Source organism: Pogonomyrmex barbatus, unplaced genomic scaffold (assembly GCF_055798465.1).
Source record: "Pogonomyrmex barbatus isolate J1 unplaced genomic scaffold, ASM5579846v1 scaffold1, whole genome shotgun sequence".
In the NCBI taxonomy this organism is placed as follows: domain Eukaryota; kingdom Metazoa; phylum Arthropoda; class Insecta; order Hymenoptera; family Formicidae; genus Pogonomyrmex; species Pogonomyrmex barbatus.
Genome location: NW_028297098.1, coordinates 5,466,789 through 5,485,930, shown reverse-complemented (window position 1 = coordinate 5,485,930; position 19,142 = coordinate 5,466,789). Strand labels below are relative to the sequence as shown.

The window sequence follows — 19,142 nt, the reverse complement described above, 5'->3', positions numbered from 1 at the left end:
GACCAGACAGTTTGGTTTCATTGACTGACCAGAATCCGCCTCGCAATCAAGCTCTGATAAATCACTGAGCGCTTGCCCGTGAATTTCACAAAAGTGATTTGAATGCAACGAGAGAAGATGCCAAATGACAAAGGAACACGCAACAAGAATTATTTAATATTTCGGTCAATAAAAAAAAATCCCAATTATTATAACTATTTGATCAATTTTTATGTACACCGACTTCAAAGAGAATTCGTCACGGAATTTCGTAAAAACCAAAGGCACAGAGAAGACGGAAATAGGAGGAATGTATTTACTCAGTACTCGTGCAACTTTCATTTACATATATGTCGTCGGTGTATGCAGAGAGGATCACGATCTTGAGGGCTTTACGTGATGTTATAAGTTTGCGCGACCATATTTTCATGAGCGTACCGAAATTTTACGTTGCGGCGCAACGGAGCCGCTCGTTAATTTAAAGCTTTCGGTGTTATCGCACTTGTGTTTTACGCACGCGGGACGCCGCGCCGCACTGCGGCGGTTTTTCACGGCGTAGCGGAACAACACGCAGCTTAATGCATTCGACGCGTGCTTTTCCGAGCGAGCCGCGCGTTTAAGCGCAACAGCGCGATATGAATAAGCGGATTTTGCTCTGACGCACGTGTTGCACTACGGCCTCGAGCTTTAAGCGATTTCCTTCTTTCGCATACAGTTTTGCGCGCGCTCTGCGAACTGTACTAACCAGACATCGGCTGGACAGTGAAATGTAGCATGGCTTAACTCATTCTATTTTTATACATGCAACGAGGAGAGTGATTTATGTGGATGGTCCTTTGTCGCATGAACGCTCATAAAAGAACGAAACGTGCGATGTCTTCTCGAAGCCAAGTCGAAAATTCTCCTTAACCATTCCCTTTCTAATCGTAAAATCTTAAGAAGAAATCAGATATCGCGCAATCGCGTGAGACAAGAGGCGTGTGCGAAGCAATTTCGAAAAAGTGATTATCTCGAAAAATTCTTGGCAAGATAATCCGTATTTCAGACATCGCATAGGTCAATCAGCATATCTCGAATAAGAGGCCATAATCAGGCAAGCAGGTGTTTCAATGCAAATTAGGGGTGACGAAAACTGGATTATAACTTCAACAATGTTCAAGTCGCTGATTTAGCATATTTTCTCTCGTTTGCTCAATGTTTTCAATTTGAATTTTTCATATCTTATATCAGAAAATTATTTCACATTATTGAACATATTGTTAAATATAATATCAATATTATTATCAGCCATGTAATGTATTGTTTTGCTAAATCGAGAAAAATCGATATAAGTAATAACAAATTCTGATGCATAGGCAGAAGGATGAAGGCTACGCATCATCTTCGAGAAGATATATTATTATATATATCATTCCTGATAGCTTGAGTATATCCCATGCTCTTCGATAGTAAATGATAATACCGGACGGGCTGCGGCCAAAGTGGTAGTAGTCATTTTCACCCCTTCCTTCTCACCCTTTCGCCACAACCCTACCGACAGTTTCCAAACTCCCCGCCTTACCTCCCGTTCAATCAATACCCAATGGCGCACACTACTAAACGACGCGGATCTACAGCAGCCTGTAGGATACGGCCATCTCCATCCAGGATTCGACATTCATCCTCTTATAAGCCGATAACGGTTCCCCGGCAACTGAGCTACCAGTGTGCAATCTGTAATCGCAAATGGTATGGATTCGCACAGCCGACGTAGAATGTCTCTCGGATTTTTCCTCGAATTTTCTTTAAAAGTCGTATGGAAGGCAATCCCGAATTATTAACGGGATTAAACTAACGTTACATTTGCATTGTAATTTTACTACTTATTTTTTGTATTAATAAGATTTAAAAAATTTGCAACAAAATGTTAAAATTACATTTTGTCTTACATGAAAAAATATATTTCTTACGGAATGCATGTATTTTTAAAAGAATAATCCTATCTTGTCACAAGATATAATGCGTTATATTTAATAAATCTTTAATCGTTTTGATATTTAAGTTAACGTTTAACTAAATCTCAAGCGAATAATTATGTCCAATCGCATGACCGTCGCGTCGCCGTTGTCTTTTATCTCTTTCGGCAAAAACGAATGGGCGCGCGCCAAAAAAATGATTCGAGATCATCGCATCGCGATTGTGAGACCGAACAAAGAACATGACTGGCTTCCGCGTGACGATTAAGGTGATGCCGATAAAACCGCTGGGTCACTTATCTCGTGCGTGGCGAATCATCCCTTCCACTATGGGCCTTCCTCTAGTGTAATCCTCATAATCCTCGAGCGAGATTGGATCGACATCAAGATACGGTGCACGAGAGTGCACCTTCTCTCGTCGAATTTGCCGCAATGCCTCCAACTGACATCACCGTCACGCCCAATGGCCGGATAGGAATCTCGTAATTACGCGAGAAAAACTGGTAGGCGACTGAAACGAGGGATTAATCAGATTTATGCATGATATTGTCGCATCGTGATATACGCGCTAATCACTGATTATCATCCACGTGCCGTCAACTCACGTTAGATACGTCAGTTTTGCTTTTTACCTTTTCCCTCTCTTTCTCTCAGATCAACGAAACTGTGGCAAACATCGACCGTTAATTAAAAAGCTCATCCAAATGGAGAAAACCGATGCATTTTTAATTTTTCAATTCGGTACGCGGGCGAGAGAGCGTAGCGTTGCCTCTGCAAAACGTTGCCTCCAATACGAATTCGATTCTGGCCGAGACCATTTATATCAACGATTTAATCATCGCTCGTCGGGACGAGGTTTGTTAATAGGTTTGCAGAATAATCCAGTAATTGATTTTGATATTCCGTGCAAAGCCGGGCTCGAGGGTTGCACGTCAATGCTCTAGCTAGCCGACCAAAGACTAGGCGGCATTCCATTAGATGGACCGACACACGCTCATCCCCTGTACGGACACTCAACGGCTCGCCACCGCCACATTGTCAGCGTAGATTCTGCAGGGGTATAATTACCGACGCGAGCCTAATATACAAAGCCCTCGTTTTGCGGGGTTTACACCGGCACTCACGAATACGCGCAAATATCGCCCCGCGCGTCGCCGCGGGCACTTACTCCAAGATCAAACGATATCTGATAGGTGAACGACTCTGGATAGCGATGGCGCATCATCTCTTTGACTTTACAACCAGCGATCCGATACTCCGATTATTCTAAATCTAAATCTAAATCTTTCCGAACGTACAGTTGCTTCGAAGCAACTCGGAAACTCTAAAGAAGTTTTCTCGTGACGCAATACAGTTAAAATGTTTTCCTCTATTATTAACACTTACTTATTCTTCTTTCGGTCTTTGTATTTCGTTGCCGTGTTGAAACTTTTGCTTGAAATAAGAACGGTTAATAAATAAAAACCGAACAAATATCAAATAATATTGACAAGGCATTCAAATAGACATTATTAGAAATTTAAATTACAGAAACGTTACTGTAATCTATTTACATAGATATTCTAAAGGATCGAGTAAAAATAGTGCAAACATAATTAGTGCGATAATGTCTTCTTCGTATGAGTTTCTCGATTTAAACTGGTGGATCAAATCAGCAATGACGCATCCCAGACATATTAAGAAAGAGGAAGCATAATTTCTCGTCTACAAAGATCCGACAATGCCGGCTAACAAGCACGCGTAACCGATGTCAGATTTCCCGTCAGTTACAGGAAAGTGACTGACGCGGGACGCGATAATTATCTATTGGGAATTTGGATATGTCGGAAAGGGGGAGCGACATCAACAGACTAATAGGAAGATAAGACATGTACCTAGATAATCAGACTTGTCTGGTCTAGTTTATAATGTTGCAAGCACACATTCCAAGAGTTTTCTTCGTACGAAATAAAATTTTTATAGCAATAGAAATTCATATAATATGCACAATATGCTTTAATCCCGTAATCTACAGTTGGTATCGAAAGAACACAAAATAAAGTAAACTTTCTATAAAGAAGATTTTTGTATTTCACGAAATTTAAAATTTAAAATGTGACATTGCCTAATTAATTTTTCTTGATCGGAATATTAATTTAAATATAATATCTTTCAACACGGGCACATTTTTTTTAAAAAAATAAGATCGTATCAACTTGCGGATCTAATCTTGGGATATCTTCGTGCAAACGACTAGATTTCATCGCAGAACGACGCTGCTAACAGAAATGGTGATGACACCAATGAAGTCCCGATGGGACATCGGCTCGTTCATCGGATCAGTTACGGAGAAGCTTTCCGTACCTGAGTAGCAATAAAAAAACACTTATCGCACGAAGTCTCATTGCGTTATCACGCCCAATTCCGATCGCTTCGTCGGAAATGCTTCGCATTATGCAAATTACGTGCTCGACTGCTTTTACAATCGCGCCTTTAACCTCTTAAAACGATATCTCTCCCTGATTCTGTTGCCACATCACGTTGCACGTTGCGTATACAGAATCGTATGTGCGATTCGTAGGGAGTAGCACAGAAAATATCGAATGCATTGATTTTCGATACCTACAGATTCGTTTTCTGGAAAATCGCGGAGGAAAATCGTGAATACTTGACGAGGGAGAACGACCCATGCGTAAAAATTGATGTTTTAAGAGCATCCCAATAACGCAAGAAAAATTGTTTTCGAATAATAATTAAATGGAACAGGGGAATTGACAATCTAAGCATGAGCTAATGCTTTAAAGGTATTCCTCCTGGTTATATTTATTTATAGCATTATACAAACAACGTACCGTATAACCCAGAATAAATAATCGTTATATCAATTAAAAAAATTTTATATTTAAGAATAAAATTAAATTCCATAAAAAATATCAAATGTTATAATCTTTAGATATTTTTTTATATGATTATGTATTCTGTGTTTCTAGCTTTATTATTCTTCCTAATATTTCTCCTTATGTTCCTTTGCATTTGATTTTTATTAATTTGCTGTATAATTTATTAAATAATAAATAATTATAATATATATATTATTAATATAAATATTAAATAATTAAATAATTGCAAAATTTAATGCTTGATATAAATATCATAATCCTACATATTAATATGTCAAATTTAATTTAATATAAAAGAAAATATTCTGATATATTAATAAAACAAAATAATGTAATACAGTTATTATAACTGTAATACAGTATTGTAATATATATATATATATATAGGTAAATAATAGGAGCAATGCGCGTTAATTATTAGCATCTGAAATTATTTCTTTCTGTCCTCCTCGCACGTCTAGTTTTATATGCTTTAAGCAAATAATATTTTATTCTATTTTCTGTTCGTCAAAAATGAACTTTGTTATAGCGAGTTCCTCGTCGCTGCCGGGTCAAGTCTAACTCGCGGTCAAAGTTTCTGACATACACGCCACGGAGAAAATCGATAGAATGGGTCACTTGGCGTGCGACAATGTAATTTCCGCACGCACCGACGAAATTCCAACGCACGCAACGTAGTGTTGACCATTCGTCGCCTACCTCGCCACATTTCCACATTTCCTTCTCTTCGTGTTTACTGCGTATATATCTAGCAATATATAAACACAGATATAATTGTTAACCTGCGTGATGCTATTATGTAAATGCTATTATGTAAAGTCAATAACATATATCAACAAACACGATTGGATTGCAAACATTTGTTTAATTCAATTAATTTCATGTTCCATTGATAGATAATTTAATAAATGATATATACATGTACAGTTAAGATACTGGCTATATTATCTTCTAAACTTTCCAAAAAAATTCAAAACCCTTAATTTTAATATTGCTGCAATAAACTGTACGGTAGGTCTAACGTTTCCCTTTCCCTATTTCCTTGCCGAGGCACCTGAAAACCCGAGGCACGGAAATCAAGCGAAAGAGGCGCCTCTGAGCCTCTGAGTTAACTGCATCAGAAATCCAGCTACCCCAATAATCCGTTCGGAAACCCGAGTTTCCTCTCCCTCCTAGTACAATTCAGCAGGGGATATTAATACCTTTATGAATGCAATTAGTTTTGTGGGAGCGCGAAGAAGGGGATCCCAGTTTAATCTTGTTCGTTTGTTTCCGTAAGAGCTATTTCAATACTGACAGGCATAGATTATGAAGTGGAGACAGGCTAGAGATTGTTAGTGAAGATTAAAGCTACCGATGAGCACTGTCAAAAGCATAATCCCGACGCTTGCTCAACAGCCGCGTGTCCTTGCGCAAAGACTCGAGTTCGTCGTTGTAACACCAAAGATGGCGAGATGCCATCTACAACACCGAAGCGACAAACTTGCAAGCTCTCCACAGCTGGATGCGCACTGGTTATCCAGGCACTAAGTCGGCATGGCAAGAAATAGATGCCATACCATCTGGATGTTCTGGATTTGACAAATGGCGTGTTGAAATAAATTGTATTAAATTGAAACATTGAAATAAATTGTATGAGTATGCAGACACTTTTCGAAATTTTGCTGTTATATATTTTTGTCTGTTTTTGTCTGTTTTTTTTTTTTTATTCGGATTAAATATCGTATACGTTGAAGAATTACATTTCTTGAATGCCAAATTACTTGCAATATTTTGCGTTAGAAATATTCAATATACAGTATCTAATCTTCAATATTAAGGATCAAAAATAAAAGATTGGAAAAATATTATTTATAAAAAAGATCCATTACGTTATCTGCACTTGATTGCGTCAGTTAATCACATCAATTCATTTTGTTTTTTATTAAATAAACGGAAAATATATTGCCACGTGCGTTATCAAATAAATGTATTTGTATATCGGCTAATCATTAAAAAATTAAATATTTTTATTTTAACTGCTAAAGTAATTATAAAAAAATAGATCTCAATTAGCACTATTTAATTAAATTCTTCTTTTGAGAAACCAATATAATATATTCAGCTTTTACTCGTTCGAATACGGAAAAACAAAGTAAGACATCTTAACCAAGCGTACTTCCGTTTGCGACGAAACAGAAATAACGCGCGTAGGAACGACTTTATTATTTCGGTAGATGTATACTAACGCAGCTTATGTTTGCACTCACACGAAAATAGAAACTGCAAACCAAGCTTCAATAAAATTTTTATTTCAAATAAGCCCAAAGCACACACATCTATTATTCGCTTGTCGATACATTAAAAAATTTGTAAAAAAGATGTAAGAAAGCGTGTATGAATAATTAACAATAACGATACACATACATTCAGAAAAGTAATAACATCAATCAAAATGGAAAAGTAATAATCATATTATAATTTTTTAAGTATTAATAATAATAGTGTAAAAATATATAAAATATAAAATATTTTATAAGAATAAACTGACGTTGCATTAGAGTTATTATAAAATATAAACGTAGATTTATCTTTGTTTTAATACTTTATTAAAAAACATGAAATCTATATTTGTTATATTTTAAAGAATTTAAAATTGTATTTGCTATTTAAAAATGTATTTGCTTATTTTAGGAAGAAATATTTATGTAAATCTTATGTAATTCTTCAGAGTAAAGTACCATCATGTATAAACGTTAAATTCAAGTACCACTCTGTTATAGAGAAATATTATTTTAGCAAACCACTTCCTAAACGCGCATATTTGATATATAAATTATAATTTTTAATTAGAGAGTATTAATAAAATTTAATAAAAAGGAAATTAACAATATATAAATAAATAGTAATTTGATTAAAATAAATAATACTTATTCATTACAATTAATCAAATTAACATCAACATTATTAATACATTTTCAAAATATATACGAAATGTCATAGATATATATTCCTATATTTAAATTAACGGAAAGTTTAATAATTTTTGCAGCTACGAAAAAGTTAAAATTAATAAAATATATTATTAAAATACCTTTATCGCTTATATATATTCTAAGAATATTATTTAGAATAATAATCTTCCTAAAGAATGTATAAAGGATGATATCGCAGAATTGAACATCGTGAAAGGTAAGACTCTCTCTTTTCTTGTTAATCGTCACAGTAAGTTGTGTATAACTAAGAATAAAGAGAAAGTTATTTCTTATTCTCTTTTTCTCTTACTTTTCATGATATTTTATATCAAATAAAATCGATAAACTATAGAGAATAAAAGGATAAGTTATCAAAAAAGGATGTAAAAGAACTCGGTTATATTTAATAACTGCTAACCCATATCATATCGTGCGTTTTACATTAAACCACGCCAAGCTCTTCAATTCGCTAGCAGCTCCGTTCTTTTTTGGCCCTTTTAATATCTTGCGACAAGATTCGCAAGAAAAGGCGACGCCACAAGCCTCTCTGGAATTTCGTGATTATCGAATATCGATTTTCGCAGACGCTATATTACCACTGCGAGGGAAACTTTGCCAGCTTTCCGTAAATATCGGGACATTCCCACCTCAACCTCCCCATATAATCGACCTATCCGATAACTTCGTTCATCTGGCCCGATGCAAGCCGCGAAATTATACCGCACGATGCTAGAAATCAAATCGACCATTGAGCTCGATATATCGATTGATCTTTTGCAGTTGAAATATTTTTATTTTCCACCCCGTGCCATTATGAAATATTATATTAAATTGCGCTGTACGTGAATATGTCGAAAATTTTGTGCGATTATTTCAAATTAAATTTACTGAAATTAAATTAGCTGAAGAGAATTTATTATATTATCTGTTTTACTGTCGTCCTCTTGAAGTTTAATTTGCAAATAATCTAGTTTTTTATCAATTAAAAGATCAATAGTGCGTCTCGACGTTTTCCATTTTCAAATAAACTTTTTAAACAATATCTATTGTCTTCGTTTGCAAGTTAGGTATTTTCGTCTTATATATTATAACATGTTTAGGATATAACCACAAACTATGCTGTATTACATGAATGAAATATTATATGCTGTAATATATATTGATGCGTGCGCTGTTATGTCCATGAGTGTAGCCGGGTAAACCGTTCATCTTCGATAAAGTATGTTTTCCTATCGCGCGAATAATCTTGTTCAATATCGAATCGTCGTGAACCATGACTATAGGGAGATCGGTTAATAATGCCTATGCACGCTCAACACAAAAGTTTCGGAATTTGATAGGCGTTAGATTCGTGCTCGCAATAATAATTCCGTGGTTAGCTGTCGCGCCCGTTTTAGCAGCAACGTGTTGGCAGTATGTCGCAGATGTCGGATGTCCGGACGTCACGTAGTCGGAAAAGCGCATCGGAAGTCCTGACTAGCACCGCGTACGCTGTTGTCGATGCATATGTGAATGCACGTTTACGAATGAGAGAGAAGAGAGAGAGAGAGAGAGAGAGAGAGAGAGAGAGAGAGAGAGAGAGAGAGAGAGAATACGTATGATTAAAGATAAGCTTTCCTTAAATATATTATACTATTACAATATGTTATGTCCAAATTTTGTAAAACAAATGTATATTAAATTTATAAAACACTTTTAAAAATTATAGTTTAATTATTATATGTCATTTCATCATAAATTTCATAGTTAAACAATAAATAATGAAATCCTTTAAAAATTGAGAAAATTTCGTAATAAATAATTGTTTTATTAGTATATATTTTTATTAAGTATTTATTACATACATTCATTACATTAGTTTCTTATATTGTATTTGAATTTATTATCATAAAATTTGTTTTATAATTAAAAAAATGAAAGACCTCTTCAATTTTACTTCCAGTTATATATAATGTTAATAGTGACATATCTAGCGCATGTAAAATTCTATTCGTTTGTTTATATTACATTAATAAAACATATTCAGTAAGATAAATAGCCAGATCAGTTAATTGCTTTGTCAAATAAAGCAAAATTGTTATCAGTCGATGCAAATGTTTCACTGATAATACATTGATAACTGCCCGTTGGCAGTTTGTAATCGGGAAGAGTCGCGACGAATATGCAAGGGAATTCTCTACAGCAAACTGAAATTTATCGTCGTGTTTAAATATAACAAGTCGACATTACGATCGTGATAATATCTTGAATCGATGTATGCACTTTCGATCGATCCACTCCAGAATTCAGGATGACGCGACGCAAGCGCACCGGCCAGACGTACCAGCCGTATTGGTATGGCCGTGTGTCAATGTGCGTCATATGTTGCCCTCGGTCGATTTAAATTTCAAATCGACGCTAAAAAGCGATCTGAGAGAGTCGATACGCATCGATCAGTCATCGAACCCGAGGTAAGCCTTCCGGCTGCCAATGCCGCGAACAATACGCAATCACGTGTACGGTGAAATTGGCGTTTCTCTGCGAGTTACTCGATCATATGATTTTTCATACATACAATACATTTTCTACCAACAAATGTTCTCATTAAAAGAAAAAGAGCAAGAAAAATTATTTAAAAAATTACTAAGAGATGTACATAGGAAATAGTTAGTAATTGTTTAAAATAAATCACTAAAATGTTTTTTCTACAAATATTATTCAATATTTGTTAGATAAGAGCAGAGATGTTACTCTTGTTTATCTTCCAATATAATCCATTATGGTATGACTGGTATGGCCTTTTGGAAAATGGATCGTACATATTTTATGTCTTTAGCCATTCTCACACTGAAACGTCCAATTTTGTAATGCTACCGAGTCGTTGTACCGTTGACAGAATAGCGTCGTCTAAGAAAAGAAGTTGTTAAAATTGCACGACTTACCGATGTGTCGAGCGCCAGAAGAATCGAGCGTAAATTCTGAAACACAAAAGGAGAGAAACTTTTAGATACCGTAAGGAAAGAGAAGAAGTGGCGGCTTCTCCGCACCAATCGTTAATCTTCCATGAGGGAAACATTCGTCCCCGACTCGCGAGTGTTCGAAACTTGAGACCAGCTTCCGCCAACTCTCTGGTACACGTACAAGGCCGGGTCTCCGTCTCCGATGTACCCGGCATTTATCGTTTGAAGAAGACGAATACGATTCAGTCGAGAAATTCTCGTCGAAGCTACAGCACTCGAAATGCTGGATATGTTGAAAGCCTCAAAGCCTCGGAGGAGGACAAATCCCATCTTATTTGGAAATATTTGTGTACGTGCAACAAAGAAAGAAAGAAAGGAGAATAAATAGGAAAGAAATGTTGAAATATCGATCGTGAGCATTGTGTCTTTAATCTGACACGTTATACGATGAAAAATGAAAAATGAAAATCTGACTGTGACATTAACGTAACAGTAACGTAAAAGCTAAATGATGCATGCGTATCAGAGAATCAAATATCTTAGATTGTAGGAAATTCTGCAGATTGTGTTTTATTTCTAAAGAAACAATGCGTATTGTTAAGAGCGTCGATAATAGCCCCATCATGGCTTGAGGAGGCTTGAGGATTCGCTGTGTTTTCACAGCTCGACAGATTTCGTCGCCATGTGAAAACGACAGATTTTCCTTCGTCATTGATCACCACAGCCAGCCAAATCGGAAGACAAACGAGGCAAACACGGTCGGCAGATCCGGCTGTCGCAGCCACCCTGTTTCGAACGAAAGAGAGAACGAGAACACAGATTCCGTTCGCCCGCCGGCAATTACAGGCCACGGATTTGCATGAAAGTTGAAAAAAAAAAGCTTTTTTCCGTTAGGCGTTATCTCTCTTTTCATCTCTTTCTCTTTTCTTCTCGCGATACGCAATTTTCAGCTGTGACCGACGGCTACGGGTATTGGAATATGAAACAACCATTATTACTTGCAAAAATAATAAAAAAATTTTAAATAAAGAGTAACCAGTCTGACGGTTCAAGAAATTTGCGTAACAAATGCAGGAAATTGTAGATGATTATTGTAATACTATCAATTGCTCGTTCGAAGTCTTTCAACCAATGCAATTTAATATCAGATTCAAGATGTTACAATTCGCTTTCAAGAAAATAAATTTTCTTTTTAGTAAAACCAAATTTTTTTATCATCTATACTCTGAAGTTAAAAAGAATCACAATTCGCGTTACTTTCACAAACTATTAGGTATTCCATTTTGTCATGATCGTTTTACTTTGTCCTTTAATATTTATACTGATCTGATATTTAATTTTTCATTAAAAAAGATAAATTTCACGAGATAAATGTGTTAAAGTGCGAATCGGAAACGATGGTCAATGGTATTGTAACATACATAGCGCCGCTAAAGAGCATGCTTTCGATACATTAGATCGCAAACAAAACGGGCACGGTTGAGTTGCGTTCCGGCAGAAGATAACAGGCGAAACGCGATTCACGAGAATTTACACCTTACCGCCGCGCTTGCACGCTCGCACACATCATTAGGTCTACAAAGCGACGGCAGAGATTTTCCAAAATTAAAGCGCATTATCGGGAACGCGCTCTTACGTATGAGCGGGCACGCGCGGGTTCGATTTCACGGATCCGTAACTTCGACATCGCGTAAAAGTGCCCGAAAACGTGCACAGGCTGGCACACATGCAGTCATCCAGGAAAATATCGCGGCATTTCCGCGTTCCATCTTTTTCAAAGGGCTTTCCGGGTTCCGTATAAAAAAAAAAAAAAAAAAAAAAACTATGAATATACTATATATTGATGTATATACCTTCAATCTCCTCCGGATATATTTTCTTGATAAAAAGATTGGAAATGAATAAAGATGCCGTAAATTGTTAGTAAGAAAATTAAGTATCGATTGCTCAAAGTGAATAATAAAGATTTAATAAATGTTACCAACGTTATGTATACGTGCAGACAGTTGATTAGAATTATAAAAAGCTGACGGCGAATATTAAAATTTGATAAAGTCTAAATTTGCTCTCTTTATTTCGTCTTTTTATGTACAGTTAAATATAGTAAATATATTCTACGCGAGTAAAATTATCGTACATCGCTTGAAATTTAAATGAATGTGAGGAACTGAATTTTCCAATTCAATTGCAAATTACGAGAGACAGTGTCAATGTTAGTTACAGCGATTCAGTGTCAGTGTCAGTCACTGTAACTCAATGCCAATATCAATTACTGCAAAATCCAAGATAACGCTTTCGCCATTTCGACTAGTTGAATTACGTATAAGGCCTAACTTCATATCATCCTTGATAATTTTGCTAATTCGCATTAAATGTATTTATTCAAATTTTTTCTACTTGAGACAACTTTAAATCATTTCGTACTATATAACCATTTTAGTGCTATTATTTTTTCAGCTGGAGAATTTATACTTTCTGTTATTTAAAAAATCTTTTTCTATATAATTAAGAGAAAAACAAAATAATTTAAAAGTTGTAAATAAAATTGTAGATCAGGTCGTTAAAAATATAAATAGCAAATAAAAATTTACAAATAATGGATAAAATAATGGGTAAAATTGAATTCAACTATTTCCTTTCATTTGCAAGAAAAAGTCAGTCAGAGTTTTTAGTTGCACGGATAGGGGTTAACCCGCATACAAAGCAAATTTACATGCTAACTTCGTTTTCTGCTGCCTTTGCAGATACAATGCGCTTTGTCATGTGTAGTGCAAAATAGAACTCTTGTACAGGTGCACAGTGTCACCCGAGACAAATTACAGTACACACAGTAAAACCTGTATTTAAACGTGCACGTGTACATACACACATATATATGGCGTAGTCCGTGATTTATTATATCACAATTGGGATAATATATTTCTTATTTGATAATATATTTCTTATTTATAATGGCGTGTAAAGTAGATACAAAGGAAAACAAATTCAATTTGTTGATGTTTTATACGAATTTTTATACGAACCATTCATTGTGACATTTAATTAATCCATGGGTGTAAGTAACTTCGGGCAATAAGAATCATCGTTATAATATCAGAGAATATTCCGCTCGAGATGAAGCTTGATTAAACTTGAGAGTGAATCCTTCGAGAACTATCTCTTTTCTCAGATATAATCCTAGTACAAGGTATTTAATTAGAAATATATATATATATATATATAATGTGTGTGTGCGCGCGCGCGCGCGCGCGCGCGCGTGTGTGTGTGTGTGTGTGTGTGTGTGTAGTCGTCGTCGTCACGTATATATTCATATAACCATGTCGCGTTTTAGAGACTCAAGATTTCATTTTGCGCTCAAATTTTATATCCAAGCGGGTTATTAATTCACATACGGATCCATTAAACTTTATTGCTTAATACTTACGTCTCGTTCTCGGGAAATGAAACTATTAGACGGAAGTGTAATTTTACTTTAATTTTGCATATCAATGAGATACATTCAACGAATATTACGCTGTGAGAAAAATGTCGAGTTTGCGGCTGTCAAAATTGATAAAAGAGTCAATTGAGACCTGCCAAGTACTCTCTGTTCTAAAAGAAAATCGCCCGAATCGAAATGGATGTTCACCCCAACGGTATATCGGCTAACGTGTCTAGCCACTGTCACCTGTCGTCTCGACTTTTGATGTTTAGGAAAGATAAGGGACAACCCGCAGCAGCGCAATATTCCAAAATCGGATAAATTGGCGATAAATTGACACGTACAATATTTTCAAAGTGAAAATAGATTAATGTCAGATTCGTCGCGTCAAAATTTAAAATTTAACTTTTAATTCAATTACATTATTTCTTTTCACTAAAAAATTACATTATGGCTTCTAAATAAAATGAAAAACAGAGAAGATAAATTAATATCAGCAATTAAATGTTGTAAATATTATAAAATTATTAATAAATGCTATGAATATTTTTCTATAAATATTTAAAAATCTTATAATCCGTTACATAAAATTCGATTACATAAAAAATAATAAATGTAAATTTTATTATTTTATATAAATACTCTATTTTTCAAATTAAATTTAAATTGAAGTTTTTAAATATTTTCCAATTATAAAACAACAGTGGCGAACAATTTTTGTTGGTGATTGCGTGTGCAAAAGTTGAGATAACATGAATCGGCAAATACTAACGTTTGCAGCTGTGACATTTTTATCGGTTTTCTATTTATCAAGAAAATTGTGTTATATTCCTTGTAACTATATTTCTAGTGATACCATTGTTTTAGCGTTTTAATTCCATAAGTTATAATAGCTGTACAATTTGACGGAGTCGCGTCTAGGCGTGTTATAATGAATATTGCATAAGGCAAGTTAGTCATAAAGAATTCAGTGTGTTATTTGACGTGGACCTCAGCGTCTAGAGTTACGTTCCAAATTTAAAATGTCTGTAATTAGTAACACTATTTTTCAAAGAAATACGATCGAATACGAGGCAAGCAGAATTGTTTATACGACTTCCCCTCGAGATTGGGGGCTCGTATCGCTTTTTATAACATCCGGCTGGAAGCACATGAGTAAGGCAAATCGATGACGTACGAATTGACTCGCCGATAATTTAAATCACAAAAAATTCAAGTTAATTTTATCTAGGCAGGAAGGGGGAATGATTGAAAAACAGAATATACACGTTTCGAAATTGTAATGTTACCTCAAGATTACATAACAAATGTATGACAAATGTGTCAAGTCAGTTTAGTCAAAGATTATTTACAATTGAAAAATTAATAAGTTAAAATAATTTTTTATTTTATTATTATAATTTTTATGTTGATAATAAAAAAAATTTAATTCAATAATTAAAAGAAATGCGCATTTTAAATTACGTAATAACAAATCATAATTTGAACAGGTTGTGGTCGCTGTCAATGTAACCGTGTTTGAAATTTACGGGATGTGTCAGCATACGAGCATGAATGCTATGTCAATGAAACGCACGGCAATACTTCGCCCGGCTGGACATCTCATCAACCAAACTGTCATCGTGATGAAAGCCTTGTGTCCCGCTACGAATCGTAGCGGCCAAAGGAGACAATCGATGCGGCGACCGTTGCCATTAATCCGAATCGATACGTATAAGATACGGACTCGATTCCCGACCGTGCTTCTCCACGTGGAAAATCCACGGTGTAAATGTACTCACTCCTCTCTGAAAGTCTCTCTGGGAGGACAGCGCGAAAGACGAAGTCGGAGAACGACGCGGCGAGAAACGAGTCGATGGGAAAGGCGAAGTCTCCGTTTAATCCGTTGCAATCGAAGAGTCCTCCTCTCTCTCCCGTCGCTCTCTTTTTCACTCGCTTATTCGCTACGCTTCGTATCCCGCTACCCTCCTCGCGTCGCGTTGGTAATCCCGGATAAAATCCCAAAGTGATTGCCTCGCTTTTTCCGCGGCACGACCAAAGGATAGACGGTTGGTCTTCCTCCTGCACGGATATATACGTACGTAAGCGAAAAGGCGGCGGAATTGCAAAGTTTTCCAAGTATTCACGCCGACGAGAGAAACTCTCAGCGAGGACTGGACGAGCGTCTGGTAATCCGCATCGAAGGGCAAAGCAAACAGAATCGCGAGCAGCAGACTATCGCGAATAGATGCCGGTGGAGAAGAGAGATGGGCGGTGAGAAAGAGAAAGAGAGAGATCGCTGGGATATTCGGCGGATAAAAGGGGAGCAGGTTGTAATATTTTATGAGTCGCGCTACGCTACCCCTCTTTCGACAATTCCGCCCGACTGCGGTTGCTTTTCGTACGTAAGACGCATATCTCCCCGCTTTCGCGCGGATAAAGCTCCCACGCGACGGATCATCGATCGCCGACGTGGTCGACGTTTTTATCGGGAAAGAAATAAAATGATCTCCGGTGGTCGGTGGACAGGGAAAATATTTCCATTGCGCGGAAATGGATTCTGCATGCCAAATAAACTGAACGGACAATAAAACGGCGATGACACCGGCAATGTGTGCGGAATAAATGTTATCCACAAAATGTGCTTTGCGTCAAACAATTCGCGCGCGTGCCCGCATTCCGACAACAAGAATGCACCGCGGCGCCGCCGCTGATGGAACACGCGCCTCCACTGTTCGCGTAATCCGAGTACGCATAAAATCCGAATGACGTTTAAATCGAGTTGACACTATCCCCCTCCGGTCTGGCTTAAATGCCCGGCTCATATCGCGTTAAGTAAGCGGCACCGTCAACGATGTGCATTCAACTGTAAATTACTGAAAATGAGAGCGGGACGGACCGCCCACGGTTGGTCGACGCGGCGGTTTAAAAGGCTCCTGAGATTTCAATGCGGCATAGAGTAAACGTTAGAAATGTTGGCACATTTCACATAAGCGCGCGTCCTTACATGGACTCGCGTACAATGGCCTCGCGCACATGCACATGTGTTCATTCACCTGCGCTCATGTACATCGCAGCGGGAAATTTACGCAGTCCTGCAAAAGGTGGTGGGTGCTCGTTACACGTACGAACATACTCACGTTAAAAACAAAAAAAAAAATCGCGCGACATCTCGCTCGGTGTACAATAACGTTCCGGGATAAATACGGTCATTCCGATATTGTTTTAATCAATGTCAATCCGCTTATACCAATATGCATGGGAAAAAAAAACAGAAAAATAATCATGAAAACGTAAAACAAATTTCAACAATGTGACTAACTTTTAAATATTGAAAAATAAATGTGTCATCGATCGTGTGTGAGAGACAGAATAATTGTTATTACAATATTTTGTGATATCTCGCCGGATATTAACGAAAGTTGAGACTAGTTAATAACGCGGAACGGTGGGATTCCTATTAATTGTTATTCTACACGAGCAGATGTGAGACAGATGTTTCTGTATTGTTCCAATTAAAGTTTAATGATTCAGAGACTGCAAAGGAAATTATACTTGTCTTAAATAAATAAAACATTACAAATAGAACAATACTCGAATTGTTCTCTTGTAGTGATGTATAATTTATTTTGCAAATTTAATAACATTGCTCTGAAATTAAATTATGTATAAGATTAAATATTACATGGGATAAAAACATGAAAGCTTCCTCCTGCGTGAATTCGCAGTAATAATCTAATTATAAATCGATCGAGATTTCCAATTAATGAAATAATAGATTAAATAAGGCGTGCTGAAGGAATTATTATCGGATGCAAAGCAAGTGGAGGAACGATAACAATGGACCGAGTTGACGATGCCATTTTTCGACCACTTTCACAGATTTACGTAATCGGCTTCTTCCTCTTCCGACCACGGTGAAGATCGGCAAAGCTTTCCTCAGCATAATGAAAGATCTTTTGTCACTTGGTAGAGGGCATTAACATATTTTCAGAGCCATATCAAATAATAAAAAAGATCAAACCGAAGTTACGGAACTGAACTGGTAGAGGTTGTACAAAATTAAGAAAGTTTGTCTTGAGATTATAAATTTAATATCGGAATACCGGAAAGTTAGCGATTAATTAGAGGAATAGTTTTACATTTTCTGCATAAAAGAAAATAAGAATTATTTCTCAATTAATGCAAAAATCGATTTTTTTCAACGTAGAAGGGGGAAGGAGACTGCTATTATTATAATAAATTTAAAGATTTTCAAAACTATGCTGAAAACATAGTGATACCTAAAATGATATTTAAAAAAGATAGTCAGCATTATAATTCTGTTAATGAGAAACAAAAACATTATTTTTAAGATCTTTTTAGCACTCAGGTGGAAAGAGTTTGTCGTTTGATGGAATCTCTTGTTTTACGAAGCGTCCGATGTAAACATCCTGCATATGAAAATCAGTCACTTTTAACGATTTTTTCGGTGGATGTCTGGCGTATCCGGTCACGTTACACGATCACCTCGCGCGCCTGCCGCGTGCATATGGATAACAGCAGATTGCCATCTAATCGTCTTCCCTAATTTCGAGGCGGGCTTCGTTCCGCAAGATGCGTCGGCACGGCAGCGTAATGCGCCGATTCTCAAAAATCGTTGCATATATGCATGCAAAATTGCGCGTATGCGCGCTCACCGAGAGCGATCGACGGCGCCGATCTCCCGCGCGATCGGTCGCCCCGACACAAGCCGCGTTGATGCGCGCGACCGGAAGTGACCGCTCGTCGGCGAGATAACGATAATCAAGCAGACGCAACAAGAGTGCGTCGTGTTCTTAAATAAAATTGCACGTTGCACTTAAATAAAGTTGCACGTGCACATAAACTCGACGCATGACGAGAGACCTGGACGAAAGGGGGAACTGGGAGAATGGCTGTATTAAATCCTGTACCCTTTCTTTTTAATTTTCTGCTATCTTCTGCTTTATCTGTCCCTTCAACGGTTTATGATCTTGATGACACGCGTGGACTTGCGTAACCAGAACGGATGATAT

At 36.6% G+C, this 19,142-nt stretch overlaps 1 protein-coding gene across 7 annotated transcripts in view; it reads right to left on the bottom strand.

Annotated features, from left to right (window-relative positions):
- The window catches only part of tinc (transmembrane protein tincar), a 116,119-nt gene that overhangs the window by 72,555 nt on the left and 24,422 nt on the right, over positions 1-19,142 (bottom strand). For 5 of the 7 annotated variants that reach the window (XM_089084676.1, XM_089084720.1, XM_089084711.1 and 2 more), the window contains exon 3: positions 10,689-10,724. The exons of the other annotated variants lie outside the window; for them this stretch is intronic. The gene's annotated coding sequence lies outside the window, so the exon portion shown is untranslated. The remainder of the gene's footprint in view (positions 1-10,688; positions 10,725-19,142) is intronic. 7 annotated transcript variants of the gene reach the window in all.